The 12763-nt window shown below is 35.9% G+C and overlaps 1 long non-coding RNA gene and 1 pseudogene across 1 annotated transcript in view; both read right to left on the bottom strand.

Moving 5' to 3' along the window:
* Positions 1-12763, bottom strand: part of LOC120617107 (uncharacterized) — a 44573-nt gene that overhangs the window by 15207 nt on the left and 16603 nt on the right. Inside the window, exon 2 of the long non-coding RNA XR_005656772.1 lies at positions 9328-9470. This is a non-coding gene — a long non-coding RNA (uncharacterized LOC120617107). The remainder of the gene's footprint in view (positions 1-9327; positions 9471-12763) is intronic.
* On the bottom strand, positions 2125-2243 carry LOC120617179 (uncharacterized; annotated as a pseudogene).

The following is a 12763-nucleotide window of genomic DNA, read 5'->3' as shown; positions in this document are numbered from 1 at the left end:
AAGAGTTTTGCCTAAAAATAGTAGCATACACAGAAATTTCCCGCAGTTTCCTTCCCTTTGACATCACCACACAATTCTCTTGGGATTAGAGCTGCCATGATTTCCACATGCCAAGAAACTACACCAGTGTGAAGAAGACAGGTATGCATGAACAGGCTTGCTTATCAGCTTACCAAGCCCTTCAAGATTGGCGTCAAAGAGAAGCTTCGAGCTTTATAGAACTTGAAGACAAAATCTCCTTTGAACTTGTTTTCCAAAAGCTTGGTAAAATTCAGCTTGAGAGTGTCTGGAAACATTGACATTTTGCCACATTGTATATGTCACAATGTGGTACTTATGGATCAGTTCATGATATATACCTATATTAAAGAATAGCACCTATACTATACTCCATAGTTTTCCCTTTTCTCTTCCTCCTTTGCTTTTTTCCTAACTATAAAAACAATGCAGGTTCCTGTCAGAAAAATTGGAAAAAATAGAAGTGTAGAAAAAGAAAAATCACCCAGAACAATCCAAAATGAATCTCTATTAACGTTTTAACCACTAATTTCTAATCGTCTAAATGCTAGTAAAGTTTTGATGTGTGTTTTCCATTTTACTGTCTTTCTTTGAAATTGAGGTTAGTTTTCTCAGATAATAAATCAGAAGTGTTTTCATTATCAGACACTAGAGTTTCTCTTAAACACTCAAGAAAATATTTTGGGGATAGTGCAATTTCTATTTAGAGAAAAAACAGCCTTCTCTTATAATCACTTCTTTACAAGTCCCAGCTTATATGTCGTCTCCACAGAAAAACCTTCCTAATTCTTCAGATCAGGTTAGATCCCCACTTAAATGTGCATCCTTTGCTTTTCCTCCATAAAATCTATCACAATTAACCATATGGATCATTATTAGCTAATTTTCCCAACCAGAACATAGGCTTTCAGAAGGAATTTATTGAGTCTGTCTTATTTTCTCCTGTTCTCCAATAATTAAGTGACTCCTATTATGTAAAAGGAATTTAGTCAATAGTGGATGGATAGATGGATGGATAGATGGATTCATAGATGAATTAACTAATGAACCAAGGAACAAAGTTGGGAGATACAATCTGCAACCATGACCGACTGAGGAGATGAAACCAGTATGGCAATATTTGCATGAATAAGAGTTAAATGTATACTGGATGAGTTTATACATCTTTAATCTTCCTTCTTAGACACAAGGACCCTGAGGCAAGATCCCTGTTTCGTTAGAGACCTTGCTCAGGGAACTTAACTGCTATGATACATCAAGCAATAGGTCTTCTGCTTCTGGACAAGACAGTCACAGTGATTGGATTTACCTTTCCACTTGAAACAACTACAAAAAAAGAAAACAGACAAAATATGGTTTTCAGCCATTGGACTTCAGGCAGCATGGGACAGTGACTCCTGAGATAGAGAAACAAGATGAGGCCTGTGAGTGACCCACTTTATTGCCATGAGAGAGTTTTCAGGCTGCAGTACAAGAAGGGAGAAGCCAGGAAGTACTGATGTTCTCCCTGAGTTTGTTAGATTGCAACCCCTGGAGTTCCTCAAGTGAAATTCAAAACTGGCCCCTATACACAGAGAATAAGAAGAGACCAAACAAAGAGGCAGGCCACCCCAGATTGGTAGGTTGCAGGTTTAATAAGCAAGGGAACTTACATATAGTTTTGTCTTGGTAAGCCACAAGACAAATAGATCTCCCACCACCCAACAGAATCTTAGAGTTTATGTAGAGACCTTAATGCGGTTCAATCATGTATACCATCCAGATGGTCTCACAACACATTGCTTTCTTAAGACTATGTTCTTGAAGTGATCCTTTTACAGGAACAGTGGGCAGAATGTACATTCCAAGGACAGAGAAGGAGGCAAGGAACCTCTGATTGCCTGGGTTCAGCTTTCAGGTCAAGCGGCACTCATGTGCTCTCAATGAACTTCTCCAGCAGATTTGAGGAGAGAAAACTCTGTTGTCTGGAAAGGTCACAAAAGTCAGTGTTTACAGGGCAGAATGCCAGAGAAGAGAGAGCTAGATAGAGAAAGAACCCCAAAGATCTATAAATGGCCCGCCTTAAGATTTTTGTTTTGTTTTGTTTTGTTTTGTTGGGGTTTTTTATGCCTGCAGCACCCAGTATTCCTAGGTGGTCTCACATTCAAGTACTAACCAGGCCCAACCCTGCTTAGCTTCCAAGATCAGTCAGGATTGGGCACATTCAGAGTGGCATGGCCGTAGACCTCGCTCCCCCTTAAGTTTTTAGTTGAGTTTTTACAAGTGAAAAAAACTACTTGGGGCCGTGGGAAAAAAATCACCTAAAGGGATCAGAGGGAACAATTTAGGGTGCTCATACAGGACTATAAATCATTCTGTTTAAATGTGTCAAAGTAGAAAATCTTCAAAATTAATGGGCATGAGTAGAATATTCAGAAAAGTAATGCCTAGTAATGGCAGAAAATAGCTCTAGTCTAAAGGCTACTCTGGTCCCACCATACCCAAAATGATCAAACCATTTCCAAGTAACTTCACTGTATACCATAAACAAGCTCAACAATATTTATAAGAATACAAAATTATCCAGCACTCAGCGAGGTAAAATTCATAATATCTGGTACCCAATGTAAAATGACTTAAGCATGTATGGAAGCAGGAACATATGACCCATAACGAGGAGAAAAGAACAAAGGAGAGATAGTATTTGAGAGATGAAAGAAAGTGAAATCCTGGAGAGCATCTAATACCATCATTAAAAAGAAAATATGGTATATACACTAGAACAAATATCCAGATTTATAAACCATCTGTATCATTTATTAGGTAAATCTGATTCAAAAAAACTTTTTCATAACCACTGGTTCCTCTTCTGTTTATTTATACTCTTTTAAGGACTGAAAGAATTGAGATGTGTGTACATAGAGAACTGCTTAAATAAAGGCAACCCTAGGTTTTCTATTTTGGATGACCATAAGGCTCCTTCTATAAACTGAATAATGTAAAAACTTCCACCACTTTAAGGGAAGGGGCTAATATTTTGAAAGAATTGCTACAGTCTAATCAGTATTTGCCTTCAAAGTTTCCACCCATCTTTCCTGAATTTTGCACTTTTTTTCTTTGCTAGCAGTTTTCATAACATGATTGAAGTAGGATGGATTTTTCATCAATTAAGTGACACATCACATTGCCCTAGCATGTCATAAATTTCATGGATTTCTCAATATCTTGTCATGATGAACCCAAATTTAGCAATATTTTCAGACTGTGGCTCTACATATCAAGATACTTAATGTTTGTGCCAATAACTGAAATTTATTGTTTCTTGAATTTAATGGACCTAGTGCTATTGCTTCTTTCATATTGTTTCAGCAGGGACTAAGCTTTTTGAAGTCAATAAACCATTTCCTGCCTTTAAAATAAGCTCTAAATGTTCTCTCTCAGGTTGCTTTCATAGCCAAAATATTTCTTCTTACCTCTTGCAACTTGCTCTTTGGAAAAAAAAAAAAATAGTCCTTGGATTTTACTCACTGAGCAACAGTTGAGTCCCTGAAACAGTCCTAAGTGTGATAAAAGAATTACTAAAGCCAAGGGTCCAAAAATAAGGATATAATGACAAAACCTCTTTGACTGAATGAAAAATATCACACAAAGATCTAGTGCCTATTAAAGTACCATTCTTTTGGGGGTCAGATAGCCCAAGAATTTGGTCAAAGGAAACCATGCCTTTGACACCTGGGCTATTGTCAAGCCCAGATGAAAATCATTACAATCATAGGCATGACCAGCAAAATAGGAGATATAACGTAATAGAGGAGGGCTTGAATGAAGAAAGATTGAAAGATTGAAAGTGAAGAAATGAGTAAACCAAAAGCATGAGGAGTTATGGGAAAGGTGCCTCTACACATCCAAAATTACAACATCAGTGAGAGAAAACAAGGGGACAAATCAAAGTGTGAATCTCCCATGGCTCTGAAGACCCACACAGCCAACAGAGTCAAAAAAAAGGACAAGGCTCACAGCTTCTGCAGTGGTCCTAACTGATACCTCGAGTGAGAGAGTAGTCTTAGGCCATCATTCCAATAACCTATAGGTTAGGTAATACCTAATTAGAAAAGCTACAAAATGGTTGAGGGCCATTTTTAAAAGCATTTAAAGAACAAATATGGGTTTTAACAGAAGAAGGGTGAAAAACCAAAACAACAAAACAATCCTAGCATTTGTTAAATTATAAAGGCAGCAAAGAAACCAGAACTTATATATGTGCACATATGCACACATTATATAGGGAAGACAGTTCTCAAATTGGAGACCTACTGGTTGCCAAAACTGGTATTTCATATAGGATTTTCTATGTGAAAATCTTATGTGAAAAAAAGTAGCCACGTTAGAAAAGTTATTATTTTGAAAATCATATGTGCCAACGTGTTTATAGCTCAAGAAATGACGTTGTATGGCCCTTTCCTCCGACTGTAAGACACAGATTGATAAAGAATAATTCAATGTAGTTAAGAGAGAAAAGAAGTTATAAAAGTAGAAAACAAAAGATTATTTTTCACATTTTATTGTCTGTCTCCTCCAAAAGACTGTAAGCTCTACATGGTAGAGACTATGTTTATTTTGTTAACCACTGGATATATAGTACCTAATACAATGCCTGGTATATAGTAGACATTCAATGAGTACTTATTAAATAAATAAAGATGTAATGCTAGTGAGCAATAGAAAGACATAATAAAAGCCTAGATCTTCAAGGTAGAAGTAATATTTAAAGTTGAATTAGAATTATTTTGGCTCCGAGTAACAAAGAAATCCAAAATATGGGTGGCTTAAACAAGACAGAATTTCATTTTTCACTCACATTTTTAAAAAAGTCTGGAGGGAGTCAAACCTGGGGGTGGTATCATGTTTCCACAGAGTGGTCAGGGACCACTTCGACACTCTCCTCTGCTATCCCTAATTTCTGGCCCTTATCCTCAGGTCAAGATGGCTGTTAGAGCTCCTGTCACCACATCATTTCAGGGAGCAGAAGGACAGAAGGAAGAGAAGAGACAAGAAAGGCACATTCCTTTTTTTTTTTTTTTTTTTTTATGTTCCACACAATACTTTTAATTACACTGATTAGTCAAAGCTAGGTCACACATAATGACAAAGGAAGGTTAGTCTTTTAGATGGAAAGCAATGTTCCAGTTTAAATCTGTAATCTTTTATTAAGGAAAAGAGGGATAATAGATACTGGGCAGTTTCCACCATAATTTGAGTATTAATTAAAATCTTCTCTAGAATGGAGAGAAAAAAATAGAAATTATTTGGCATTAAGACTTCCCTTTTGTTCAATATTTTTGAGAAGGATAAGCAAATTCTCTTGAAATACTTAAGAACTATAAAATAATTAACCAATTGACATACGTCTGGACTAACAAAAGATGGGAGAAAAGGAATAGTTTTTTTTCTTTGTTCCATTTTTTTCAAAATCCTAAGCAAGGACTGCTTGAGCTCAAGAATTTGGCTTTCTCCATGTTTTTGTTTCCAGTGATCTGGAAGTATGACAATTTGGTGGAAGCTGGAACTAAACTATCTATCCCCGTCCTCACCCAGTCCTACGCCCCTTCCAAATGACTCCACTTTCCCATAACTGCCTCCTACAGCCCAAAATGGTTTTTTCACTGCTTCGGGGGAAAAAGAGATAATTCCAGCCCACAATAAGATGAGTGTCCTCTAATGCCATATTTACTATTGACTAGTAAAGGACCAAACTAATTATTATAGTTAAAAAAAAGAAAAAAACTGAACTAGAAAAGAAATTATAACCGCTTCCAGCTACTATTTGTTTGTTTATTCATTTTCCACACAGGATTTTAACTGATGGCTAAATAACTAAATAGAAATATTGAAAGTGAAGGTCTGATCAGTGAAGAAATAACTAAATATTTCTTAGAAAATAAAACCACAGAAAAACCATTGAGGTGGTACCATATGTCTGAAGTTTTAATTAATATATGAGGGTTATTTGAAATGTGAAGTCATGAATCAAAGAGAACTGAAAGGACTTTTTTAATGCTGATAAGATACATTGTCCTTGAATCTTTGCCTGGTCATGGCTGGTGACAGAGATAAGAGGGTAAAAATTTTAAAGTGATGTTCTTCGATCTACTCCCCTTTGTCCTCAGCCTACTGGTAAGGGAAAATGGAAATGCTAGGTGGCATAGAGTAAACCAATCTTGATGTAAAAACTGTAAAACCATAAGAGACTTACAAACTCTCTGCTTAGATTAGAGGTCAAAACTTGATATCCTAAATACTAGGGTGGTTGGGTGGAATGACACAAATGATGGATGGACTTCCTAATTTGGGAATACATAAACTCAGGGTTAGGATGGGAGACACAGGTCTTAAAGATTCAATCCTGGGGGATCCTATCCAGAGATGATATTTAATTCATTTAGCAAGTGGTACTACTCAGGCAGCAAGCCATCAGAAATAGCACTGGCCAGGGCACTAACTCAGAGCCCTACAGCCTCCCTGCTATGCCTTGCATTAACGCTTTAGTTTCTGGATTGTGAGGAGGGTCACAGGACAGGGGAGAAACTGAGGTCATCACATATTTGCCAATCAGTATTTTAATAACACGAATGACTGTCCTGGGCAAACCAGCTGAATATCAGCCTCACTTCCACTCTTCTAGGAACTGATGCGGCCAGACCCATGACCATTATGCCCACACTCTTGCACTTCAGTATCATCCAATTTCAGAAGGTCACTGAGTTGTTGCTACTGTGCAAATGGCCTCCCAGTCCTGGAGAAAAGATTTAGGAAGACACACACTCCACCTCTCGTTAGACCATTAACCACAGTCACACTGGAAACATCAGGCAGATAGTTCCTTTTAGCCTTCCGTGTCCCATATTTACTCAGGACTAAACAGAAATATACAGAAAATAGATTTGTAAGTAAATGCAGAAAATTGAAACATTTAGTCTTATTTAATCATGTCCTTCTCTAATTACACCTTGGTCTCCTCTAGGGAGGTAAATTAGATTGGAATATGCTCTATGTCTTCAATGTGCACATTTAAATCAGTGTCACTTTAATTCTCACTTGTGAATCTGTGTGAATAAGATCATGAAATTATTAAAAGGAGAAAAACACTTAACAAAGGAAGGTTCGTTGATGACACAAATCACAATACCAGGATAGAGTGGCTTATTTAATCTCAAAAAAAGCAGATTCCCTTTAATAGCCTTTTGATATTGTTGTTTTATAATATATAGTAAATCTTTTTCTTTTTGTCTTTGTGGATTTTCATTTTTAATAAAAGTTTTCTTATTTGAAGCTTTTGGAAAGGACTGCTAAAGAAATTTAGTTTCACTTTCTGTTTTATAATCAATTAGGTTCTTGTCTTACTCTTCCATTCCTCACATTACCCCCTCTTATTTGGTTTAAATATCTGTTTTATCTGACTGTGCCCCCTGTTAATCATTTGGTTTTTTATTGAGGTAAAATTTATATAACACAAAATTCACCATTTTAACCATTTTTAAGTGGTACAATCAAGGACATTTAGTATATTCACAGTGTAGAGTACTCATCACCACTGTCTAATTCCAAAATATTTTTATTACCTCCCCAAAAAACCCTGTACCCATTAAGCATTACTCCCCATTGCTCTCCCCCGTCTCTCAGGCCCTAGCAACCACTAATCTGCTTTCTGTCTCTATGCTGTTGCCAATACTGGACATTTCATATAAATAGAATCATATAAGATATAGCTTTTGTGTCTGGCTTCTTTCATTTAGCACAATGTTTACAAGTACATCCATGTATCATTACCTTTTTGTGACTAAATAGTATTCCATTGTTTGTATATACCATGTTTGTTTATCCATTCATCAGTTGCTGGACATTCATGTTGTTACCACTTTTTGGATACTATGAATAATGCTACTGTGGACATTCATGTAGAAGTTTTTGTTTGACATTGATTATCTTGAATATATACCTAGATGTGGAATTGCTGAGTCATATGGTAATTCTATGTTTAATATTCTGAGGAATTGCCAAACTATTTTCTACAGCTGTACCATTTTATATTTCTCCCAAAAATTCACAAGGTTCAAATTTCTCAACATCCTCACCAACATTTGTTATTTTTCTTTGTTTTTTAAATTATAGCTATCCTAGAAGGTGTAAAATGTTATCTCATTGTGGTTTTAATTTGCGTTTCCTTGATGACTAATGACACTAAGCATCTTTTCATGCAGTTATTTGCTATTGGTATATCTTCTTTGGAGTAATGTCTATTCAAGTCCTTTGCCCATTTTCTAAATTGTTTGCCTTTTTGTTGTTGAGTTGTACCTCCCAATCAATCGTTTCAAGTCAAAGTGTTGGTCATTGACTTTTCAAACCAATAATAAAGTTACAAAATGGACTATATAAAATAAATGAAACAAGACTAGACTACTTACCATACTCTCTAAAACACACACACACACACACACACACACACACACACACCCCCTTAGATTTTGATTTTTGTGTTCTAATATTCCCAGCAAGATTAACAGAAAGGTAAGTTATTTCTGGGGAAAATAAAACTATTTTTCAAATTGACAGAAAGGAAGATAATTTACTCATGTATATATTTATTCGATAAATATTTACTGATCACTCTGCTCGGCATTAAGATAATGCACAGGAAGATGCATCATAAAGGAGGTTAGTATCTAGAAAACATGTGGAGTGTGAGGAAAAGTAATGGCAGGAAAAATTTAGTTCACTTTACTTAGAGTTTACAAGAAAATGAAATTCCCAAACAGCCTAGAGATAGATGATCTATGTTTTATCTTCCCTTGCAAAAGATACTTTGTTAAAGAGGAACAATCTTTCCTGTGCCACATACACAAGGATACATCATCCAAACTCGCTCACTCAATGCCTTTGAGTTGGTAGGTGTTTTTACAAGGAGGTGCTGTGTACTGTTCCTTTCAGTTGTCAAGGACAGCCTAGAAGAAGTTGTAGAAACTTGGACTATCGAGGAGATTTCGAACTCAGGTTAAAAAGTGTGATTACAAGTTGGCGTTTTTAGATGGAAATCTAAGGAAGAAATCTACGAAACAAAGGATGAGCCTCCAAAGGGTGAAAATAGTATTTTCTGATTCTCAATGCCTGAGTTTATAGAAAACTGAAGGATTCAACTTTTGAAATGTACAGATGTTTGGAACTCAATAAGTGAGAGGTAGAATATAAACATAAAATTAGTAGTATGCAGTAGTGGTTTAGAACATGAACTTTAAAATCAGACAGATCTGGATTTTAGAACCTTACGTCACTTACTAAATTGTTGATCTCAGTTTCAAATCATTCTTCTAAATCAGCTTTGCGATGCTAGGGTGGGACTCTGTGAACCATCTTTCTGCTTTGTTTTCTGCTCTCTGTTAAACTCTGCCAACAGGAGGTACCAGAGGAAGACTGAAAACCTAGAAAAGAAAGAAGAAAACTGTCTTCCTGCTTCCTTTTGATTTTCTATTACTGTCAGCATCATCCTAGCAACACTTTTGAACCTCAGAAGTAGCGGTTGTTCCCAGAGCGGAAGTTGAATGCAGTTGAATCCAGTTTGCAGTTTTTCGAACACAAGGTTAGCTGTCTGCCACCTTCTCCTCAGAGGCTTGCATTTGAGCCCCAGAAAGACCCATCTTCAACTTGTAATTTTTAATAACTCCAATATTTTCCTTTATTACCCAACCCAAAAGCTGGTAACTGATTCCTGCTCTTGCCCCTTTCTGTGGTATCTTAGTGCTTGGTTTGCCTTTTCAATTCTTTAACAACCTCTAATAATTGTTCGTATTAAATTCTCTCTGTTAAAATAACTGGAGTGGCTTCTGTTTTCTGACTGGACCCTGACTGAAATAGTACCCCAGCTAGTTGCCTCTGGTCCCATTTCTCTCCAAGAGGACTTAGAGTTTTCAGAGGAGCAGCCAAGAAGTTGTTTGCCATCACTGAGAAGCCAGCAGCAACAACAGTGTCAGTATACTAAGGAATCTGATCTTGTGCTTATTTCAACACTTGCGTAAATCAGAGTGACTCAAGTCTCCAGAAAAACCGTCCTGTGAAAAAAGCAAATAAAAAAAGACAGAAAGTAGATTAATGTTATCCTGGGGCTAGGGCCAGGAGCAAGGACTGACTGCAAACAGGTACAAAGGATGTCTGGGGAGTAATGGATTGTAATGATGGTCCCGTAAATTTACTAAAAAATCATTGGATTGTACACCTCAAATAGGTGAATTTTATTATATAAATTATACTTCAATAAAGCTGTTTTGTAAAAGTCAACCTCTGAAGACTAACAAAGGATCTTTGTGATCAAGGCCTACCATAGAGCAAGCAAGAGGGTCATTTAGGCTAGAATTCTCATTTACAATATACCTCAAATTTAGACTTCAAGTGTTATCTTCAAATGAGGTACTATTTCCAGTCACAGAGATACACTGAGAAGATTGAAATAACATGTTCATCACCAACATTAATTATTAAAATATAATCATGGTTTTTGAAACTCTTGGCTTCTTCACATTTGAGGTATTTGTCTCCAATGTCTGGTAGATCCATATTGATGGAACAGGACTTCTCTCTTTAGTATCTGAGCTTATCTCTGAAATGTTTCAAATTCAAAATCACAGGAGGGGAGTTAGAAGAGTGAACACTTGCTAAGCATCTCCTATGGAACAGGCATCATATATATATTTTTTTATTATTTTTTTTTATTTTTTTTGCTTTCCACCATAATTCAAGCTCATTTTTACAATAAATGTGATGGGCATTCCAACCCAAACATTTTATTGTGAAGAAAATTGAAGCACTCAAAAGTGAAATAACTTGCCTAAGATCACATACTCAGTATGTAGGATAAGTTACATTTAAAATCCCACTTTTCTAACATAAAATGATATTTCTCTTAAAACCTTGGCACTTCTTTTAGTGAAGCATATCTGAGAGCCAAGAGAGAATTCTACAGGGTTATGCCTTTGAATATAAAGGCTATAAGTTAAATAAAGTTAAATAGCACATTCCCGTTTATGGTTGCATAAATTATGAAGGTAGAAGCTGTCAAAGGATAGGTGACCCGCACTGTATCGTACACAGGTATAGAATGTAGATATTTTTTCCCTTGTTTCTTTAGGTTCTCATGATTCAAATCCTTGGCAACACTTTGCATTAAGTTGTTTTATACTGTTCCATGCTAAGAAGTGATAAACTCTGAGAAAGTACAATCCTTTTGTTCCAAACCTATGGGAGCAACATTGTACATTCTGACTTTGGTAGTCTCTATGGTTATGCTTACACGTTTAAAGCTGGTGTTCCCCTGGAGCCACCCAAGCCAAGGTTATCAACTTAAAAAATATATCTGAAGAGCAAAATGCATCTTTTCTATTGAGAAAACTAACAAAAAGCAGAAATAGTGTGTTTTAAAAACACATACAATTTTTAAAAATTATTAAAGGAAACATCAGAGCTTGTTTGTCTTTTTTTCCCCTCGAAATGAACTTCGTCATCTTTTAAAAGAGAAGAGGAAAAAAATCAGCTAAAATTGTTTGTTGATGTTCAGGTCCAACCATGACAAAATTTTAAACAGAAATGTGAATACAGGTCCTCGATCCCAATATTTTACAATAATATGAATGGTTTAAATATTTTACCACCAAAAATGATATTCATCTTGTTAGTATATATCCTATAATTTGATTAAAAACTGACATTAAAACTAAATTCCCATCCTGTGGCAACAGCATAAAGGCCAAATCTACTCAGTGCTTTGGTTCTTGAAAAGGTCACTATGACAGAATTCCAGTGACATACAATACAAAAGTTCACATTTTCCACCTTGAGTGAGGAACATAACGGCATAACTGTAGTTAAAGGGTTTAACTAAGGCTATTTCCATTGAAAAATAAATAATTTTTTAAGTGAAAATACTTTCCTTGGTTACATCAGAGGAGTTTGAGAGATAAATACTAAGGAGTTTGAGAAATAAATAAAGGAATTTTTACTTTTCATATTGTATTATCCTGTGCTTAAACTTTAATGAAAATGCTGAAACTTTTATTTTATCATGATCATGCATTGCTTTGTTAATAAAAGAAGTAATTGCTTTTAAAAAGGAATCTTTCAAAAGAAGAAACAAAAATGACTTTTAAAAAATCACATAATTTTAAAACAAATTTTTCCATTACAGATGGATAATGCAACCCCAGGAGACATATGCTCCCTAGGGTAAAATTGCAATTATCAATAAAAACAAAACAAGAAGCAGTTTTAATGCCTAGAGGAAGAAAATACAGAGTGTGTGTCCTGTGGCCTTTGAGTAAACCAGAGGTACTCAAAGTATCCATCCACAATAAGATCAGGAGTCTGTGCCAGAATATAAATTCAAATACTGCTCCCTTCTATGAAAAAGCCTCCCTACCAAAAATAAATAAGTCAGATGAACTGAAATGTGTGCTTACTGTAAACTGATTCACATTCTGATGCAAATTGGTCACAAATGGTTAGACAACCAGAGACTACACTCCCAGTAGCACTGAAGCCTACTTACTCCTTTCAAAGGAATACTGAAAGGAGAAAGTTGCAAATTGTAAATCAGTCAGGGGTCAGTGTAGGCAATAGAAATCACTCTACATATTTTAAGCAGAAAAGGAATTAAAACAAGGAATTCAGTGCTTGCAGAAATATCAGAAGGCTAGGATCAGGGGCACCAAGTCAAGAAGGCGTCGCC

Source organism: Pteropus medius, unplaced genomic scaffold (assembly GCF_902729225.1).
Source record: "Pteropus medius unplaced genomic scaffold, Ma_sr-lr_union100, whole genome shotgun sequence".
Taxonomy (NCBI): Eukaryota; Metazoa; Chordata; class Mammalia; order Chiroptera; family Pteropodidae; genus Pteropus; species Pteropus medius.
The sequence above is the reverse complement of the archived record's forward strand: the minus strand, read 5'-3'. Positions and strand labels throughout refer to the sequence as shown.